Source organism: Phyllostomus hastatus, unplaced genomic scaffold, assembly GCF_019186645.2.
Source record: "Phyllostomus hastatus isolate PE091 unplaced genomic scaffold, TTU_PhHast_1.1 phas_scaffold_317, whole genome shotgun sequence".
Lineage (NCBI taxonomy): Eukaryota > Metazoa > Chordata > Mammalia > Chiroptera > Phyllostomidae > Phyllostomus > Phyllostomus hastatus.
This window is the reverse complement of record NW_025334023.1, coordinates 7,319,291-7,327,655: the sequence shown is the minus strand read 5'-3', so window position 1 is coordinate 7,327,655 and position 8,365 is coordinate 7,319,291. Positions and strand designations below refer to the sequence as shown.

Below are 8,365 nucleotides of genomic sequence, written 5' to 3'. Positions count from 1 at the left end.
GAAAGTTTGACAAAAGGGGTGAGAAAAAGCAAGGACGGTAAAAGGAGACCGAGAAAAATCAACTAAGAGAACTTGGAGAACTCGAGAAAGAAAAGAAAAAGGAAAGTAGATGTAGAAAAAGCGAAGAGAAAGGAGGGAAGAGAGAGGAAGACATCGAAGAGAGCAGAGACTGGGATGGGGGTGGGGGGCAGAGGCTGGTGAGTGGACCCGGTAGGAAGCGCATCACCTGCTTGGCGCCCTCCCGCGCCGTGGTGCGGCCCTGCTCCCAGCACTTGTGCGCCACGGCTCGCCCAGCCGCGTAGGATTGGCTCCCGCCTCCCATTCATGTAACCTGCGTGTGTGTGTGTGCGCGTGTGTGTCTCTCGTTCGCCCTCTCTGTCTGTGTGTAAGAGAGCGAGGGTGGGGGACGGAGGCAAGCAGGCGAACAGACAGGGAGGGGAATAAGAGGAGAGAAGCTATTAAACACACACTCACACACACGCCCCAACCCCCCAGAAGCCTCGGGATTGCAGCTGTTTCATGTGGGGCAGCAGTGCTGGCAGGGACGCCGGCCGGGAGCGGCCGGGAGCGGGAGCCCGGCGTGCGCGCGCGGCTGGAGGCTCGCTGGGGCTCCGCTCCCCGCGGGAGCTATTGTTGGTCTCTCTGGAGCTGAGCGCAAACCTGGGACCTGCTCCTTCCTGGACGCCCACTTTGGGCTCACGGAGCCGAGGAACCGCGCCACCGAGAGCGAAAGGAGCCACCCGCGCGGTGCCTTGCCTCCCTCCTCCCTGCTTCCCCGGCGGTGGCAGTCTGCAGCCACGGTAAGGCGGCATGATCCGCTCCACCGAAAAGCGCCTTGGGGACCGCGGCGGCGCCTCGCCTGCTCTCTAGCTTCTCTGAGCGCACTAGCTGTGGTAGGGTTGGGGAAGCTCACGGAGAAGCCAGGGGCTCCAGGAGACGCCTGCTTGCTCCCCTGGCCCGCACCGGGGGAGGAAGGGAGGGAGACTGGGGCAGGGGTTGCCAGTGAGGCGAGCCAGTCTGGAGCCCCGAGCCTGCGCCGCTGCAGCCCCTGGAGCCCGCCGTGGACGGGAGCCTGGGAACGAGGGTTAGGGAAGAGCAGGGAGGTGGGCTCGGACTCCGGAGGGTGGGTGGGAGGGAGGCGGCGCACCCCGGGTTCGTCTGCCTCGCCGGGATACCCTTCCCGTCCCGGCCCCAGCGTCAGCAGCCTCTCGGCAGACCCTCTCGCTCAAGGGCCCAGGCGGGCGCTGGAGGAGTCCGCGAGGCGGCGCCGGGCTCCTGTGGCTGCAGACTGCCCTTCGGGGCGAGCGCCGGCGGTAGTAGCCCCGCGCGTGCCGCGGTTGGAGCTGAGAACCTGGAGGCAAGATCCCCTAGCCCCGCGCCTTCTGCAGCGGGCTCGGCGCTCGCCTCTCCCAGCCCTCCTCCTTGCAGCTGTGTTTATGTTCCCCTCCAAGCGAGTTGAGGCTGAAGCCGCCGGGGTGGATGGTCGGAGGGCTCCGGGCGTGTGTCGTACTCTGGGCTTCGGGAGAGTTCTGGGTTGAAATGTGATCACCGAGCTCCTTAGTCATTTTCCTCGAGATTTACAAATGCACTCTTTATATCCGAGGAGCAGACGGGAAGGTGTTATTGCGGTGTGTGTAAGTGTGTGTGTGCATACACAGCCAACTACTGTAAGGGGCGAGGGGAGGTTCAACTGCTGAGTCCTCTTTGGCGAGGCTGTAGGGTGGGCTTTGCTAGCGGCTGCCCGCCGCTTCTCTGCCCTGCCCCCGCATAGGCTAGGTTGGAAAGTACTGGAAATTCAAATGCGTTGTCTCTAACTTTGGAAATTCGCTCCCCTTTCAGGGTGAGACCTTAAGGCGACTTGTGCACCCTGGTCCATGTGGACGAGGGTATTATTACTTCCTTGGGCACAGACCCTCTCCAGAACCGCGCCAATCATCCCTCTTGTCCCCAACCTCTTCTCCTCCCCAGCCCTAGAAAGGAGGTTCGTAGATGTGCACTTATCCGTAAGCCATCAATGCAGCGACAGGGGCGAAGAGAAACAGCCTGGGTTTTGCTGGCCCCTGCGTGCACTCTTGGTGTTTGACTAGCTCACGAGATCGCCCTGCTGCTTTGTGGAAGGCCGCGGCGGGGCACGCTCTGGATCCGAGCACCGGGGCGAGGGGGTGCTCATGTGCCTAGCTGTGCAGCCGTGCACGCAGGGAGATCTGCGGACTGGCATCGCGAGCAGTTACATAAACTGCCTCAGTGATTACCCAGAAGCGTGATGCGAGCACCTGGTTCGCGAAACACAAGCCTGAAAGTTTTCCTGTTTGGGGAATGTAAGTACTGGGGCACTCCCAACCCCGGAGCAGGGAGCAGGAAGGCGCCTTGCACCACGGTGGCTCCCACGTCTGCCGTGGGCGTTGGGTGCTGATGCTGCTGTCCCCAAAGAACCGGTTATCGAGGCAGGGACTGGGTAGGGAATCCGGGATTGATCAGAGAAAAGGCCGGTGGGAACCCAGCGTCCACTGAGTCCTCAGAGCCCGAGTGGATGTTGGGAGACCTTCCAGCGAATGCTGTTTTAGGAAACTGACTCTATGTCCTGGGAAACCCAAAAGCCCCTCTTCTCTGCCTCTCCGAGCGCCTCCTCCCCATCATGCATACCCAGTGCCCTTCACTTGTTTGAAACCTGTCTGTGATGCCTGGTTCCCCTTTGGAGATGCCAAGCATCCCAGCCGTCCAGGCCCACTCTGGCGGGGGTCAGGAGCAAAGAGCCGGCCTCTGTCAGGGTCGGCCCCATTATGCAGCTCTCGGTGCCTGGTTTCCTCCACTGGCCCGGCGCGAATGGGGATAGGATGCGGTTGCGTGCGGAGTATGTCTTCTTCCTCCTCGCACGTCTCCTACGCTGAAGGCAGTTTGCTTCTGTTGCGTTTATTCTCAGCTCGCTACTTCCCTTCCCTTCGCCGCCGACACCGCCGCAGCCTGTAGCACGCCGATGGTCTTCGAGAGAGAAATCACAGCAGTAGAATGCTTTTAAACCTTGTTTTTCGCCTGTAGAGGGATGAGCCACCCAAGACCTGACAGAGCTGTGCGGAACGCGGAATGAAGTCCGGGGCACAGGGGCCCTGAACTCGCTCCCGCACGCAGTTAGGAGGTGGTGGTGCGCCTGGGTGGGGGGTGTTTTGTTTTTGCCACATTCCAGTGACCTGAAACTCCGCATTCCCTCCCCTTGAAAATCTTGGGTCTGAGTGCGTTCCGCAAGGTAAAATAAATCCCCCCCCCCCCCCCCCCCCAGACTCGCGGGGCTGTTCGGATTTCCTGCCGCTGCCATGATCTTCAACAATGCAAGCGCAAAGCTCGTACTCGGCTGGGAAATATCTCCAGGTGCAGACCGGCCGCGCCTTGACCTTGCTGAAGGCGCCTTTAACCTGGTCGCCTGCCCTGGTCTGGCCCGCAGCGGGTCGGGAAGGAGGAGGGCTCTGGGTAGGGACTAGGTTCGCTCCCGGGCCAGGGCGGGAACGGGTTGTGGCCGGACTGCTGCTGGGAGGATGGGGTTCCTCGGCAACCTGTTTCCCCCGCTCCCCCTCCTCCGCAGGACTGCCATCCTCCCCGCCACCTCTGACGGCTTCCCAAAATCCCGGGTTGGCCGAGGCTCCTTGTTCGCTCAGCTGCCCCCTGCAGGGTTCCTCCGGGTCGCTGCTGCTTGGCCCGCAGAGCCGCAGTCCCCCAGAGCTGGGCCGCCGGGTGGGCGGGGCCTGGGAGACCGCCCGTTCCAGGCCAAGTTCCTGCTCCGAGCACTTTGCGGTGCCGGTTCTGGTGGTGCCTCCCGCCCCTCTCCTGGCCTGGCCCTGTTCTCTGGCCCTCTTGGCGCACCCCTGGGGTCCTACCGCTCAGCTTTGCCTGGGAGCTCTGCTTGCCAAAGTTAGGAGGGATGTTTTCACAGGTGGCGGCGGTTGAGGGGTGTGTGTGTGTGTGTGTGTGTGTGTGTGTGTGTGTGAGAGAGAGAGAGAGAGAGGGAGAGCGAGAGCGCGCGCGCACGCGAGCGCACGTGCACGCGTGCCCTGGGAATGGAGGTGTGTGGCGAGGCCAAGAAGACGCTCAAAAACCGATTCCCCTCTTGTAGGTGTGATAAGGGAATGATAAGAAAGGAGCAATTTTCTGTTGTGAGGGGATGACAAGAAGTCCTTTCATGTAGTGGAACTGGACCATTCGAAGCTGATTTCCTGGGGTGACAAGTGCTGTTTCTAGGCCTTGACTTGAGTGCAGCAGTCCTTGGGAATGTTTGGGAAATGGAGCCCCCAGGTTCTTCAGGCACGTCTAACTACATAGATGTTCTTATAGTTTTAGAGAGCTAATACTGGGAAAGTTTTATTACCAGCATGTGTTTTTAAGTGATTGGAGGCATGGTGCTGGTTAACCAGTGAATTAGCCATCTTCCAGGGTGGGGAAGTTGTCAGGAGAGGTTCTGTTTTTGAGAGAGAGAGATCTTGGACTCATCAGCCAGCATCCTATTCTCATGAATGAACCTCTCTGAGGATGGGGGCTGGATGGAGAGAGTAGGCCAATAAACCACTGTGTGGACTGTGGGGGGAGGAAGGGCCAGCCTCTCACAGTGCAGGCCTTCTGGGGCAGAACCAGTGCTCAGCCTGTAGAATAACCACCAGAGAACAGATCTACAGTTAATGGAATGATCTGGAATATATGAGCTCCCCTGGAATAGGTGTTGCAGTAGAAGATTAGGCATGGCTGTTGTTGTGGGCTATTGGAAATCCAAGGTCTCTCCTCTGGTAGATCTGACTCTATGAGGTGTAATCTCCTCCCCTCTACAGCTTTGTTAATGGCATGTGACTTTAACCCCTTAACTGACTGCGTGGGTTTTATACTTGGATGACTGGCCCCAGACAAGTTACCATTGGAACTTGAGTTCTCTCATGTGTGAAAGGAAAAGATATGTCTAGTTTGCAGCACTGTAAGGACTGATAGACATAAACCTTTGACACATTGTGGGCCTTTTCCAGGTGATCATTCCCTTCCACCTCCTTCATCTGTTTTCAGCATTGTGCATTTGGTGGGTGGCAGTTGAGCAGAGGAATCAACAGCACCCCAAAACCCAGCAACATTGCACCCATAGTCTATTTAAAACTAGCTCAAATGCTTGAAACAAAAATATCTTCTCTTTTCTTAGAAATGCCATTTCCAGTTTTGTTAGAATTCCTCCCTCATTGAGTCCTTTTTTCCTGACAAAATTACATCCTTGTGCAGATTGGCATGTTACATAACCTGATATTTCCAGATCAAAAGTTACAAATATGGGAAAGAAGGTGGTTAGGAATTTAAGATGAAGATTGGTGGGCAACACAAGCAAGGGACTCAGGATGACCCCTCACGCTCTTTAACAGTCATGGAGGTTGAAGGAAGATGAGGTTAGGAAGCACGTGGTGCACATCCTCACCTGGGTCCTGTCTGGGTCTAATGAACAGATACTGTACTTGGATCCAAGCCTTCTGTTGTTCCTGGCCCAATATATTCTCCCAGATCCATGGGTCTAAAACATGAAACAAAAGAACAGTGGAATTTAAATCACTGCCTTACAGATTTGATTCCAAAAGCCTAGCAGGGTAAATCAACATCAATTCCAGATCTAAATGGCAGATTTTTACCCGCCTTTTTACATGGTTATTGTAACTGATAGCTGAATCCATCTTTGCTTTGCACTGACAGACTGCTATGGGGGCCACTTTGAAAGTAACACATGCCCAAGTTCCAAGGGAACCAAACATACATGGATCTCTGAGCTTAGACTTTTCCATAAGGAAAGCTTCTAAAGAAACAGTATAAACGTAGAGGCTTAGTTCTTTGTGGGTTATAGATTTATTACTTTGTCACAGTTTTTTTTTCACCTTGTGTCTTTATTACATCTAATTACCAAATTATATAATTAAATATAATACTAATTATATCTAATTACCAAAGTAATATATGTTCACTCTAGCACAGTAAGACAATATAGAGAAAAGCAAAAAGAAAATAAGGTTCACCACATTTTGGGTTGTAGCTTGTGACTTTATGAATGCAGAGAAAATGAGATCATACTTAAAATGCTTTTAATGCTTATTATCATTTAAAGATAAACCTTACCACGTTACAACTTTACCCCCCTGGTAACATTTTTAATGTCTACATAGAACCCCCCAGGGTTTTAATATGGAATAATTTATTTAAACAGCACCCATACTTTCACTTTGTTTATTTGTAGTTTTCGATTATTATCACAAAGCTGTTGTAACGATCCTTGTACACACTGCATTTTTCATATTTCCTTAAAAGAAATTCCTAGAAAGTGTGGTTGCAGGGTCAAAGACAGATGCCATACTGTGACTTCTGTCACACTTGACAAGCAGTAGGGTACACTGTGATTTCTGCTCCATCTTTTAACCATAATATGGCTTGTTTATGTTGCAATCTCTTGCCGGCTTGGAGCGTAAGTAGTAGAGGGAGGTAGGGGTGACAATGAAATCTCAAGCAGGGGATTTGCATAACTTTGAGCTATTCTGCTAAACAGAGAGGCAAATCCTTTCCCCAAGAACATTTTTGTTCCCTGGTTGTCTCGGAACATCACTCTGCAGAGCCTCAGTCAGCAAACGAGTCGAAATATGAAAATATGTTCCTCTGTATTGTAGGTGGGGCTGGCTCCGTGAGGAATGACAAACAGTTCCTCAGAGAATTATGTGTGTCTTCAGCATTGCTGAGGCCCTGCATTCCTCCCTCACAGCTCTTTTCCTTGTCTTTGGGTTCATGGGCCTTCATATGGCCACCTAGGAAATCTTATGAAGACTATCCCACAGCAAGCTTATGCCCACCTGCTGCATGGTCCTTCACTGGGAAAGTCAGCCCAACGGCCTCTCTTTACGGTTCCTGGACGCAATTTAAAAATTAATTAATTAATTAATTAATTAATTAATTAATTGACGTGCCTACATGCTGTTGCCAAAGTGGAAGGAGTTGGGATCTGGTCCCATGCTTATATGGGCCAGTTCAATCAGAGTGTGGATTTGTCGGTCTTGTTCTGTTACGTGTCAGATTTCTGTGTCCCAGAACAGATCTGTTCCCTGTCATTAGGTGACTAGCCATCTGACAAAGAATGCAGAGCCAGTGGAGCCAGTGGAGGAAGTCCAGTCACCCCATTTCCAAGGTGTCCCCATGCTCAGCAGGAGGCCTCAGGAGTTCCTTTGGACTGGACAGAGAGGTCACCTCAGGGTTGTTGGATCGTGTGGTCACCAAAGAGGACACCTGCTCTGCTGGTGGCAGACTTTGAATTCTGGCAAGTGTTTAGATACTGCCTTTCATCCTGACACTGCTCTGGTTTCATGAGGGAAGGTGAGGGGGTGTTTTTGTCTTTTGTCATGTTCTGAACATCAAATCAGGGCTTTCCTTTCCTTTGGGAAACAGGAAGGGAGCAGGACAGAAATGCAGCAGGGCCTCAGGAGCAGTTGAGCAGTGAGTGCCCCTGCTCCCTGTCCCCTGGAGCCCTGCATGTGCGTCGTGGATGGCAGCTCTGTGGCCTGGGCCTGCAGGGGGAAAGGGTGTCCAATGCGACTGGTGAATCATTCACAGTCCTCAGGAATGTTAGGTTTTAAGAATGTTTTTCTCGTAAAGAGCCAGTTTTCTTGCTGTGGAATGCTTGTTGATTTCTAAAATCTGGTGTTTGAACCCCTTGAAAGTCAAGCGAAAGGGTGGCATCGTATCCTTTATGGCTTTGGGTAAAACCTTTGCCTCTTCCCTCTCTGTAAAATTAAGTTACGAGAGGGGAGTGGATTTGATGTTTTGTAAGGCCGTTCTTCTCAAACTTGAATATACACACACTTCCCAAGAATCTTGCTAAATGTATGTCCTGATTCAGGATGTCTAGGGTGCAACCCATGACTCTGCATTTCTGACAGACTCCAGGGTGGTGCCATCTTCCTCATCCCTGGCCCACACTTGGAGTAGCAAGGTTTCAAGAGACTTGCTGCTCTGACATTGTTCCAGAAAGCAATAGTAATGACCACCAGATGTCAAGAGGAGCTGTCTTATATTCATAGATTGGCACTGTAAAGGAAGGTGTCCATTCTTTCCTTTTGGATTTCAGGAATTGCCATCTTCATTTCGGAAGACAGTGGGGAGGAACAGAGTCAATCTTCTCATTGGTGGTGGAGGGGGAAGGTGGAAGAAGGGGGTGGAAGAAGGTACTGAGTGCCTTTTCTGTGTCAGGTAGTTGCTGTGATCCCCATGTTCTAGATGAGATGCCCCAGGTGACACCCCCAGGACTGGCATTTAATCATAGGCCTCTCTGGCTCCTGGTTTTCCTAGAATGGCAACCTTCTAACTTTTAGACTGCCACGTAATA

General features: G+C 52.9%; 1 protein-coding gene across 2 annotated transcripts in view; it reads left to right on the top strand.

The window, feature by feature from the left end:
• Positions 1-399: 399 nt before the first annotated feature.
• The window catches only part of TENM4 (teneurin transmembrane protein 4), a 737,235-nt gene continuing 729,269 nt past the window's right edge, over positions 400-8,365 (top strand). For both annotated transcript variants that reach the window (XM_045817894.1, XM_045817893.1), the window contains exon 1: positions 400-800. The gene's annotated coding sequence lies outside the window, so the exon portion shown is untranslated. The remainder of the gene's footprint in view (positions 801-8,365) is intronic.